Source organism: Callorhinus ursinus, unplaced genomic scaffold, assembly GCF_003265705.2.
Source record: "Callorhinus ursinus isolate GAN/ISIS: 27379988/994484 unplaced genomic scaffold, GSC_fseal_2.0 scaffold7, whole genome shotgun sequence".
NCBI lineage: Eukaryota > Metazoa > Chordata > Mammalia > Carnivora > Otariidae > Callorhinus > Callorhinus ursinus.
This window is the reverse complement of record NW_027397069.1, coordinates 35,586,661-35,599,709: the sequence shown is the minus strand read 5'-3', so window position 1 is coordinate 35,599,709 and position 13,049 is coordinate 35,586,661. Positions and strand designations below refer to the sequence as shown.

General features: G+C 34.1%; 1 pseudogene; it reads left to right on the top strand.

The window, feature by feature from the left end:
• The first annotated feature begins 1,823 nt into the window (after positions 1-1,823).
• Positions 1,824-6,854, top strand: LOC112826353 (ubiquitin-ribosomal protein eS31 fusion protein-like; annotated as a pseudogene).
• The last annotated feature ends 6,195 nt before the right edge of the window (positions 6,855-13,049 follow it).

Here is a 13,049-nt window from a genome sequence, read left to right as displayed (position 1 = left end):
CAGTGTGGCTTCACAATTGTCTCAGGGCAATGTCAGTTCTGTTCTTTGTCCTACTATTGTCTGTAAATATTTTGATTTTTTTCCTTTTATTTTTTTTCACATTCCACTGCTCATTACCAATGGCATCATTTTGATTAGATCTAATGAGTAAGAAGTAATGAGTAAGAAGATATGGAATATGTCATATCTTAGTATGATATATTCCAACTGGAGGAGAGATGGACAATCTCAAACTTAGAAATAAAGTTTTACTGGGACGAAACTATGATCATTTGTTTACATATTGTCTTTGGTTATTTTTATACTAGAGCAGCAGAGTAGTTGTGACAGACATCATACCTACCACAGATTTTAAAATATTTATTATATTGTCCTTTGCAGAAAAAGTTTTTCAACCCTTGAAATAGGGGGTAGGAGATAAACACAACAAAACCTTAGGGGCTTGCTACTTAAATGAAGTTTTTGGGGGTTCAGTGGTCTGCAGCATGCCAAGACAACCCCTCTAAGGTGAAGAAAAGTTGCTATACCTTGCAGCATAATGCATAGTAAACTTTTTGGATTGAAGGCAACCTATACCACATTTGAATGTGAGAAAAGATGTGGATTAAAAAAAAAAAAAACAGATATGTAGACGAATCTCTCAGAAAAGGTACAGACTTTAAAGATATTTGAATGCCCACCAAAGGGCATCTGCTTAATCAGAGGATTTTAGTAATCATATAGACAAATAATATGCTCTGTGGATGTGAGTCATACTCTTTCCCCAGATATCTTAAGTACTTGTTCAACTGGCTCATAAATAAAGTGGTCATGTTGGCAGAAAGGAGTCTAGTAATGGGTTTAACAACATAGACTTACCTCTTACCACTACTGTTCAGCTACGGATCAAGAGCAGAGTCCAACATTGAACCCATAATATAGAACCATTACCCAGAGAACCAGCCGGCAATCTGTGGCAGGCTGATTTCATTGGATATCTTCCATTATTAAGAGACAGAGATTTGTCTTCACTACAATTGACACAATTTCTGGATACAGTTTTGCCTTCTTTGTCTGTAATGTTTCTGCTGGCACCACCATCCATGCACATCCAGAATGTTTATCTATCATTATATACTATACAGAGTACAGTTTCTGATGAAGAAATTACTTTTATTGAAAAGGAAATAAAACAATGAGTTCACACCCATTCAATTAACTGATCTTAATACAAATCCCCTTACTCAGAACCTTCCGAATGAATGTCTTCAGACTCAGTTATGGCACCTATCAGGACACAACACTCTGAATAGATGGAGCTTTGACTCCATCAAATAAGGATTTGCTTTCAATGAAGGACCATAATATGGTGCAGTCTCCCCCCATAACCCGAATACATGGGTCTGGGAATCAAGGAATGAAGTACATGTAAGTCTTCCTTTGTTCTTAATCAGCCAATCAGGAAAGTTTTGCTTCCTATACCAATGACTTTTACCTGACAGTTTGGAGATCTTATTTCTCACTTGGGTAGTCCTTCCACTAATGGACACAACAATGGTTCCATTGATTTGGAAGATGAGATCAGCACCTAGTCATTTTGGGATACTTATGCCACTAAAACATCATGTCAAAAAAGGGGTAGTTCTACCGGACAGAATGATTAGTTTTGGTTACCCAAAAGAAATTGGATTACAGCTGTATGATGAATACAAGAAAGAGAATGTCTGGAGACCAGGGGATTCTCTTAGGACATTTCTTAGTACTTCCATTTCCATAGGAAAAATCAACAGGAAGCTATAGAATCCAAAATGAGGCAGAAATTGTGAAAGCCACACCATTCAAAAATGAAGATTTATGTAACTCAACGAAGTAAGGAACTCAGACCATTTGAAGATTTTAGCAGTGTCAAGGGAAATATGGAATGGATGGTAGAAGAATGAAGTCATAGCTGTTGACTATGGCCTCACAATGATGACCTTAGTAGCTTTGCATATTTTCTCCTTGCTTGTTATGTTTACATGTATGTGTGTGCATATATACAATTTTGTTCTTTGTGTTTCTTTCCATTTTTATTTTATTTTTTTAAGATTTTATTTATTTATTTGAGAGCAAGAGAGAGAGAGCACGCATGAACGGGGTGAGGGGCAGAAGGAGAAGCAGGCTCTCTGCTGAGCAGGGAGCCCAAAGTGGGACTCAATCCCGGGACTCCAGGATCACAACCTGAGCCAAAGGCAGATGCTTAACCAACTGAGTCACCCAGGTGCCCCCCATTTTTATTTCATACATAATTTTTGTTAACTTCCACAATTAAGTCTTATTGATTTCTCCTAAATTTCTGTTAAAGTACTACTGAACACCATGATCAGTAATAATTTGACAGGAATTAAGTAATTAATATAACTGGAGATGTATACAATTACTACTGAGAATTTCTGCCTCTGTATTTTGGGAAGAAAGTAAAACCATATCTGAAAGAGAAATAGCTGCATCTTACTAGGTTTCAAGAATAGTATATATGGGAGGTGAGTAGCCAAAAGAGTGGGCCATGTCACTTACTGATTTAGTTTCTATTTGTTTCAAATCCATCATTTTCCCATGCTTTATCATACTGATGCTGGACCTATAAACAAATTTTCTTTGTTAGTCTTTGTTCTTAGAATGTTGGAATGCCACTGTGCCTCAAAGGCCTTGGTAAGTAGGGAAGAGTAAGGAACCATTCTCTACAACCCTGAGCTCTCCCTCTCTCTCTACCCTGATCTAACATCTAACATACTTTGAGATGATTAGAGGTCGGCCAAAGACACATTGTTCACAATAAAAACTGAAAACCATATACATTGGTCTGTGTATTGTGAGTAACTTTGGGGAGGAGAAGAAATAAAACTTTCGTGTCTCTCTTAGATGCAGGCACCAAAGTTACAATCCTGCCTTATACTCAGGCAGTAGGGGTGCCCAAATTCAGTGGATGGGGTTTGGCAAATTTCACAGTGGGAAAGGGGCACTAACATGACCTTGTATGGGAGATCCTTTAGGCCAAATCAATAAACTATTGTTGCTTCTACATCTGAGGGCATAACAGAAATTAATGAGTTACATGTTTGAACTTCACTCTACCGTGAGTACCAGGGAGTATTATCATGATAATGGAGAGTTTCGTGTGGAGAAATGTTAATGAGACAAATTCTTTTTGGAATTTCCCCCCAGTAGGTTAGTCAGAATTTAGCATGTGTGTCTCTATCTCTGATGTCCTAAGATCTCACTCTTTAGATGATGCCCTGTTAGTGGGCAAATCAGAGCCTCAGCTGCCTCAGTCCTGACTGCATTTTTATCAAACCTCTACCAGCAGAGGTAGATGGTAATTGCTGACACAATTCAGAGAGGACTGCGCACTAAGTAAAGTTCCTTGGGATTATGTGGGCATACTTATAATGCTCACTTTTTCTGGCAGTCAAAAAAAACCCTGTCACAATCTGATCACTCTTTTCCTTAGCTTTTGAAGTGTCTGTCAGAAACAAAAGGGATGGCCCTGGATCCTGTAGGTCCCCCACAAATTCCTGTCAATACCTCAGGATGTTTTTCTCACTCCTATCCTCTTGGCTGTTTCTCTGTCCTTCCATGGGCTGAAGGAACGCCATTTGGTTGTTGGTTTGGGCAAGTTAGGCAGGTTGGAATAACTTTCCCTCCAAAAACAAGAACTGAACTCAATTATTCAATTGAACCGGAAACCCTCGGACCTACCACTCATTTGTGAGGTTATGTTGGAGGTATTGTCAACTTCTGCCTCTTAGCAGATGTAAGTACAACTTTCAAGGCCCCAATAGTTGTAACCAACACTTTCTTTCTATGGGCCTCGGGAACTATGCTTCTGCTCTGGATTCAACCCTAGGAATTAATTTATTTCCCTCCTTAAATCGTGACATACACCTTACAAGTGGTCATGAAATACTTGCAAATATTTAAAGAAACATTACTAGTAGATCTTGTAGCCCTCACATGACTAGGATGATTTCTCTGAAATGAGCTTAAACACGGTCCCTTGGTGAACTGTTCTCTGATAAATTCTGCTGCTTGGAGTCCTGTAGAGGACAGCCTTAATTAAGTTCCCTGTGAGACATATAGAACAGATTTAATCTCAGCCACTGTTAGTCACATTATGCAGAATGCCCAACAGCAGTTTACACATGAGGAAATTAAACTGAGGCCAAGATGTTGTAAAAGCAAGAGGTGAATATTACGGGGAGACACTTGAGTATTTTACATTTCTGCAGGTCTTGTGAACAAAGACACAAACTGTTTTGTTTTGGCTTTTTTTTTTGGACTATCTTTCTGGTATATTTGTATGATGAACAATCTTGGAAAATATTGTGTCTCCTTCAGAACAAATGACAGGTATTTTTACTCTCTATTATAAAAGATTCAGGTTCTTTATGCTCCAGGTTCCTCTTCTGTAATTTAACAAACTGTGGGTACAGGCATCTTTCTTGGCCTATCAGTGTTGCCCCTGTGGGACTCAGGTTCAAGCAGAACTGAGGCAAATATGCTAATGTTCATGATTTTTGCTATCCCGTCAGTAATAATGTCATTTACCTCTGACCCAGGAGTCTCATCTCTTTAATCAATATCCATAATATTGTGGTGAGCTAATGTGTTGGTCTGTAAGCAGGATAAACATTTGGACCCATTATAATTCTTGATATTCTTATTCCTTTTCCCTATAGGCTCTTTTTTTTTCTCTTAGATTTTATCATACAATGAATTTTGCTTCTTTATCTTGCTTTCCCCTCCCAAATTTCTTCCTAGAATATGCAATCCATTAAATTATGGGTTTGTATCTGTTTGATTCGCTGATGTAGTCTTAGTTCTTAGAAAACTATCTTGCACAGAGTGGGCGATGTATAAATATTTATTGAATGAGTGAACAAACTCTGTAACCACAAATATAATAATAAATACTCATCTTAATAATAAATAAAAAGTTTTAAAACTCCCAGGACATACTAATCTGATCTACACACAAATAGAGTAAAAAAAGAAATAGTCTTTTTTGAACAGAAAAATAGAAAAAATATATAGTCTACAATAGAATTCAGAATACTTTTGAAACTGAACTGAATTTCAATGAATTAATATATAATAAAACCTACTAGATAAAGCAAATGTATACTACAAATAAACTAGAGATTTCCATTCTCATAAAGATATATTAATATATTTAAATATGTAAATACATAAATAAATGTGACAATAATAGACATAGAAAGGCAAATTAGAAATCTAATTAAAGAAAAAAAAGAAAACAAGGAAAACCCAAAGATTACCTACCACAGCAGAACCTTAATGGAAAGACTTGGGATTTTCCAGCAGTGTGAATGACCCCAAGAGGAAATCTATCTAATTTTGAACAGAAGAATTAGCAAGTCTACATGGGTAAGAAAAATAAGCCACAGTATCCTATCACTGTCTTTTTTGGGAATATAAATAATAATCTGATTTCCTTTGATTTTCCTTTCTCATCAATCAACCAAATTGTTTTTTCTAATTGTTTAGATGAAGGAAAGGGTGTTATTTATTAGCTTTCTAAGAATCCACCCGTATCACATTCAGCAGTATTTTTTCTAGATAAACATGAGAACATTTATTAATAAATACCACATTAACTGAATAAATACAAAACATATAAAGGTAAAAACCAAAGTAAAAAATAACTAAAGTTTAAGTGTATAGATGATTTTTTAATACATACATTTTATTATTATTATTTTTTTAGACATTTTACTTATTTATTTGAGAGAGAGAGATTGAGAGAGAGCACACAGGAGCTGGAGGGAGAGGGAGAGGGAAAGGGAGAGAGGATCTGAAGCAGATTCTGCACTAAGCACAGAGCCCCACTAGGGGCCAGATCTCATGACCGCAAGACCATGACCTGAGCCAAAGCAAAAGTGAACGCTTAACTGACTGAGCCATCCAGCACCCCAAAATACATACATCATTAAAAACTAAGAATAGAAGGGATCTTAGCTTAGTAAAGGGGATCTTAAAAATGTAGAGTTAAGGTCATCCATAGTGATCAAACTTTAGAAACATTTCAATTCAGCTTAGTGGGAACAAAAATTACTATACCTCAGACATTTCACATTATACTGGAAGTTAGCTAATTCTGTAAGACAAGAAAAGGGAAATGAGGATCATGATTATTGGCAAGAAAGAAATGAAAATATCGTTTGCAGAAAATATAACTGCCTAAATAGTATATCAAGAAGTATTTTAAAATCAAAATTAAAATTTGTGGATAGAGGATAAGCATATGCAAATGATCATTGAGTTTATAAAATTGCAATAACTAATTTAAAAAATACAATAGAATCCCTTTCTGATCTACCATCTGTGGTGGAACGACCACCAAGATACAGATTTTCGTGAAAACCCTTATGGGGAAGAGCATCACTCCCGAGGTTGAACCCCAGGTACAATAGAAAACGGTAAAGGCCAAGATCCAGGACAAGGAAGGAATTCCTCTTGATCAGCAGAGACTGATTTTTGTAAGCAATGGGAAGATACATGTACTTTGTCTGACTGCAATATTCCAAGAGTCCACTCTTCATCTTGTGTTGAGACTTCGTGGTACCAAGAAAAGGAAGAGTAAGTCTTACACCACTCCCAAGAATAAGAATAAGAAAAAGAAGGTTAAGGTGGCTGTTCTGAAATATTTTAAAGTGGATGAGAATAGCAAAATCAGTTGTCTTTGTGGGGAGTGCCCTACAGATGAATGTGGTGCTGAAGATTTTATGGCTAACCACTTTAACAGACATCATTGTAGTAAATGTCTGACCTATTGCTTCAACAAAACAGAAGACAAGGAATTGTATAGGGATTAATAAAAAACATTAACTAAAAAATAATAAGCAACAGGATAAATTTTCCATCAACAATAACATAAGCTTCTTAGAAAATACCAAATTTTAGTAGACATTTATGAAGAAATTACAAATATCACTTTAAAAAGAATCTGACTAAAGGAGAGATTGTCCATGTTAATGGACGGCAACATTCAAAATTATGAACAGATCAATATATCCAAACTTTTAAAAACAATCCAATAAAAACTTCAATGCTACTTTTTCACAACACTTAGAGAAAAATGTTATCTTAAAAAGAGTGAAGGAAATACAAGCATAAGAGAAACAAGATAATTTTTAAATTAAAAAAAATGATGTGGAAAATTTCCACATCTATTAACAGATATCATAGTGCTATGATACTTTGATTTCAAAAATATAATAAGCTACATGCTTAGAAATGCTATTACAATAAAAACCTAGTAATACTGGCATAAGGCAAATACTGGACAAGACAAACATCCTTTAAAGTGCATATCTAAACAAATTAGAAGTTAAGAGCAATCTACAGAAACTTAAAATAAAGCTTTACTGAACCCAGAGGGTTAAGGAGCCCTGGGGACATGATTTGTATTGTTGAAAGTGATGGAGGAGAAAGTGAAGCCTCTGGCCCACATCAGGTAAAAAGTGAAGACTTAAAAAGAATTCTAGGATGTTTGGAAGGTTACATTTTGAAAGAAAAGGTAAACTTGGAGGGAAAAAAAATCACATTTTCAAATCACATTTGAAACAAACTAGTATATACCAGTCTGTGTGTGTGTGTGTGTGTGTGTGTGTATGTTTGTGTATTTAACATATAGTATATATATATTTATTTAATTTACTATATATTTAATTATATACTTAATATATTATATATTTAATATAGTTAATATATTAAATATACTGTCTATTTTCCACACACTCCAAGAATTCACAATCATAGTACTGCCTTCATGAAGTTTTTATTTTTCCACTTGCATCTCTGTTGGGATCCAAGAAAAAACTTGAAGTTGTTGTCAAGGCTAGTAGAACACTAGGTACTTAGCAGAAGGAAATACAGATTTTTTTCTCAATACAGTTTTTCTCAATAGAATTTATCTTATACTGTGACATAAGACTTTATGAGATGCTAAGAATTTATTGTAAGGACAAGAAATAGAATTTGTCAGTTATGGCTGAATGTTTACTATATTTGAGGACAATATAAATTTTATTTTGTAAATAAATGAAAATTAAATACACATAAAATATTTGTTATTCAGAGTGGTATTCAGACTAATTTTTAATTCCTCAGTACTAACTAGTCATGTATGTGTAAGATAAGATGTTCAATTCTTTGTTTTTTGTAACTGATTGGTTTTGTTCATTTTATGAACGGGTATTGTCATACTCTGTGGGGGTACCCAAGCTGAAAAGCACTTCTCCCTTTGGATAGAAACAGAGGCATCCTGATAGGTAATTCTATTAAGTGTCACTCCTTTACCCATCATCTCTCTCTGCTAAAATGTTTATGGATGTGCTTACAAAAACTCACCATAAAATGCATTATTTAAGGTAGTAGAATTTTAATTTGTAATTTATTATGGAAAATAAGAATAATAAATAAAAGTAAATAAAATTAAGAAATATTATGGAAAATAAAAACAAAAGCCTATTTTTCATTTCCTTAATTTTTTTCTAATCAAACTAAAGCATCATTGTATTCTTAATTATTTTTCACTGTTTATATAACGAATTTACTGTCTGAGGCAGAAGGCAAGACACATGCAAAGTCTTCATTATGTTAAGGTCAGGTAATCAATTTCCTATCTCAAAAGACAAAACTAATAGTACAGAGGATTATCACTAAATACAAGCAGCTGCTTTTGTAAGACTGGAGCTTTTCTGGGGAATCCTGCAATAATGGAGTGGGTAGGAAACAGAATCCCATGTATGTTTATCTTTGAATTCTGTGAAAACTGCATAGGTGTTTTTTAACTACAGGTGAAACAAGGATTAATTTTGCTTTGATTCAAGTAATTGCTATTAAACATCAATGCATTTGAAGTAAAACATGAAATGATGATGGAGAAAAGAATATTTCTCTTTGTTCTGAATGTCATGCAAGATTTTATTCTTAATAAACATAAGTCTAATTCTTACACATTTAAAAATTTCAGTTTACTTGATATAAACCATTTAGTACAAATATTAACACTTGTACTAGCTATCTCTAAATATTATCATCAAAAGCTAACAGTTTTTATACCATATTTAATAGAATTGATAACAATGCCACGTATTACTTTCTTTTCCTAAGTTCATACAATTTGATAACACTCTGTAAAGACTGATTAAATATAAACAATTCCTAAATTTAATTAATGCTATAGATCAATTTCATTTCGCAAGAAAACACATATGCGATTTTATTCTTCTCTAAGGGTTTTATCTAAAAATCTATTGATGCAATGTTACTCATTAATATTTCAAATCCCCCTTAGTTTTAATTCTAGGCATGATACATGAAGGCAAATTGTATAAGTCTTTGTCTGGAATATAAACAAAGTAATCAGTAATCTTAATATTGAAATCATTTCTTTGCATATTTAGCCAATTAGTTTGACATCTTAGCAACACTCAACACAACTGAATGAACATTTCTTTTGAAATATTCTCTTTCCTTAATCTCCATCAGATTAGATGCTTTTTATTTTTTCTCAGTTTTCTTTCATAGCTATTGCTATTCAATCTGATGTGTCAATACTGGAATTCCTCTATACTTAGACTCTCTTGTTTTGTCATGTTCACTCTATTTCTAGGTGAATTTATTTATGCATTTTAAAAACCATCTGGTATCATCTCTTAATTTATATTATTTTATCTATGAAACTTCAGACCCATATATTCAAATATATTCTTGATAATTCATGTGGTACACATATTTCTTAGCCACTTTAAAATTTATGTGTTCAGAAATGAATGCCTGATTTACTTCTCACCCCACCACTCTTCCGTCCCCACTCTGCACCTGGCCCTCCACTGATTTAGTAAAGTAATTTAGTCTACCTATGGTCTCCATTTCAATAAGTTTCACTGTATCTAACAAGTTGATTCTTCCTAAAAGCTAGGGATTATCTTTGATATAATGTTATATGTTCATTTCCTTCCTACTTTGGTCTTTAAAGTATCACCAACCTATAGACATCTAACATCTAAAATACGTATCCATAGCTTCACTGTTCTCCATGGTGCCTGTTATCATTCTAGTACAACCCAACATGTTTCTCTCATTCTACTCAGGTCCAAGGCCCACCTCCAATTCATTCTCCATAAAGCTGAGAGATTTTTCAATAAGCATAATACTCCAACTTCTCTGCGATTCAAACAATTCAATTATTTCCCATAGTAATTAGGCTATTCACAAAGCCTACATGTTTGCTCCCTACTTCTGTGGCATTTTCTCTTGACGCCTGATTCACCAATCTCATCTCTCTTGCCGTTGCTTTCCCCTTCATGTGCCAGTTCCACTTACTGTGGACTTTCTTTCTTTCTTTCTTTTAAATTTCTTGAACACAATGAAATATGCATCACACCAAAGCAAACATTCTTCTCTTTCCATAAACTTCCTTTCCCTGTTCATCATTTGGTGACCTCCTATTAAGTTTTTCGTTTTCAAATAGACTTAATTTGACTCTCAGATTCCAAGGAGGTATTCCTGTCATACTCACTTAAATTTATCTTCAGTGTTTACTTACATTGATTAATCTAACTACACATCTATGTCTATCTATCCATCTATCTATCCATCTATCTGTTTTTTCATCCATCCATGTAAGTAGCTATGATCTATCTATAGTCATTTGTTAAGATTCTGATTAACTTTAAGCATCATGACAGGGTGTTTGTATTTGTTTTGTTTATCATTGGTTTTTCAGAGTCTTCCAATGCTGTTGGATAGTCAATATATTAAGTATTTGTTGAATGAGTGAAAAATTGACAAACTAATGAACAATTTCATGATATATACATATATATAAATTGCCAAATTTCCTAATTTTAGCACATTTACACTTACTAATATTAAGCTTAAGTTTTCAAAAATTGATTCAATGCAAAGATTTATTTTTTTAAAGATTTTATTTATTTATTTGAGAGAGAGAGTGAGAGAGAGAGAGAGAGACTGCACACAAGCTGGGGAAGAGCAGAGGGAGGGAGAAGCAGACTCCCCATTGAGCAGGGAGCCCGATGCGGGGCTCGATCTCAGAACCCTGGGATCATGACCTGAGCTGAAGGCAGATGCTGAACTGACAGCCACCCAAGTGCCTCCAATGCAAAAATTTAATATACTCAACATCAACTCGATATTTCATGCCAAAATTGATAGCAAAGAACATTATTAAAGTTCAAAATACGATAAAAACTACACAAAAAATAATATAATTTTAAATCACAAGTTTTTGTTTTACCTTAAATTTGTGAACATTATGGTCTCATGTAATGTTAGTAAAAACTATAATATCCATCCAATTTTGCATTTATTCTTGACAAATTATTATTATCTAGTTGTAATAATCAGGAATTTTTTAAAATGTCTTTGGGACTAAAATTTTCAACATTCATCTTCACATAACTATTGGGTGAACATTTTACAATATAAGACAATTAGAGAAAATATACACAAATGAACATTTTTGTACAGTCATCTCAATTTTAAAAATATTTTTAAAACTCTTCACGCTTTTGTAATTAGCAAAGTCTGTTGTAGAACTAAATGATTACACCTACTTTAGTCACCAAAAGTAGCAACCATCTTACACGCTTACAGTAAAATGCTTTTATCCTATTAAAGTATTGGTTTATTCAGTATTTTAATAAATGTTTACTAATTTAATCATCATGGATAACAAATAAGTCCTAAGTACTCCCTAACCTATGTAAAAGTATTTTCATTGTTCACTAAGTCAGCAGGAGACTTTGAAGATGTTTTGCCTCTCTGCTTGGAATAGCCACTTCAGTAAAAATTGATAGCAGAGAAGCATCAAATATGGGGGGAAATCGGAGGGGGAGACAAACCATGGAAGACTTTAGACTCTAAGAAACAAACTGAGGGTTCTAGAGGGGAGGGGGGTGGGAGCATAGGTTAGCCTGATGATGGGTATTAAAAAGGGCACGTACAAAATGGAACACTGGGTGTTATATGCAAACAATGAATCATGGAACACTACATCAAAAACTAATGATATAATGTATGGTGACTAACATAACATAGTAAAATAAAAATGTGCAAAAAAAATATGCCTCACAAAACATCAGGAATACAAATAGGACAATTTAAGCACTCTGTTTATGACATTGATTCCTCAAAAAGAAGGATGAAAAACAAATTGTAACTCAAGCATAAAGTATGATTGACTTATTATCATTATGATTTTATCATACTCTTCTTAACATAAAACTCTGCATTAATTCAAATTCAATAAAGAACTGATGAAAACCTATTAAGCTTGGTACCATGATTCACAAAATTATCTAATGTAATCTCTGGCTTCAAGGAGCTTAAAATCAGAAATGAGCCACAGAGTCACATAGAGTTAGAGTCTATGTATATTAACTGCTCTCAGATATTTCTTTTATTTTGAGATTTTATTTATTTTTTTGACAGAGAAAGAGAGAAAGAATGAGAGCACAGGCAGGGGCAGAGGGAGAGGGAGAAGCAGACTCCCTGCTGAGCAGGGAGCCTCTTGTTGGGCTTGATCCCAGGATCCTGGGATCATGACCTGAGCCGAAGGCAGAGGCTTAACCAACTGAGCCACCCAGGCGCCCCTGCTCTCAGATATTTCAACAGAGAGAAACAAGGCACAGCGGGGGAAGGGGGGGATATGTGTGTGTGTGTGTGTGTGTGTGTGTGTGTGTTTATAAACTTATAAGTTTATAAAAATATATATATAGTGCCCTTAGGTTCTAGCAAATTTAGAAGAGCTAGGTTTTTGAGCTGAATTTTAATAATAAATGTTGGATATGAATGTTGGATAAGTAGAAATAGTGAATTAGGATATTTTTAGAAATGCAGAACTGTAGACAAAAGTCTGAAAGAGTAAAAAAATAAAGAGCAAGTGGCTTAATCTAGTTTTAATTTGAGAATCCAGAAATTGTTAGTACACAATAAAAACAAAAGGAAAATTAAAGCTTGAAATTTATATTTCATAATAA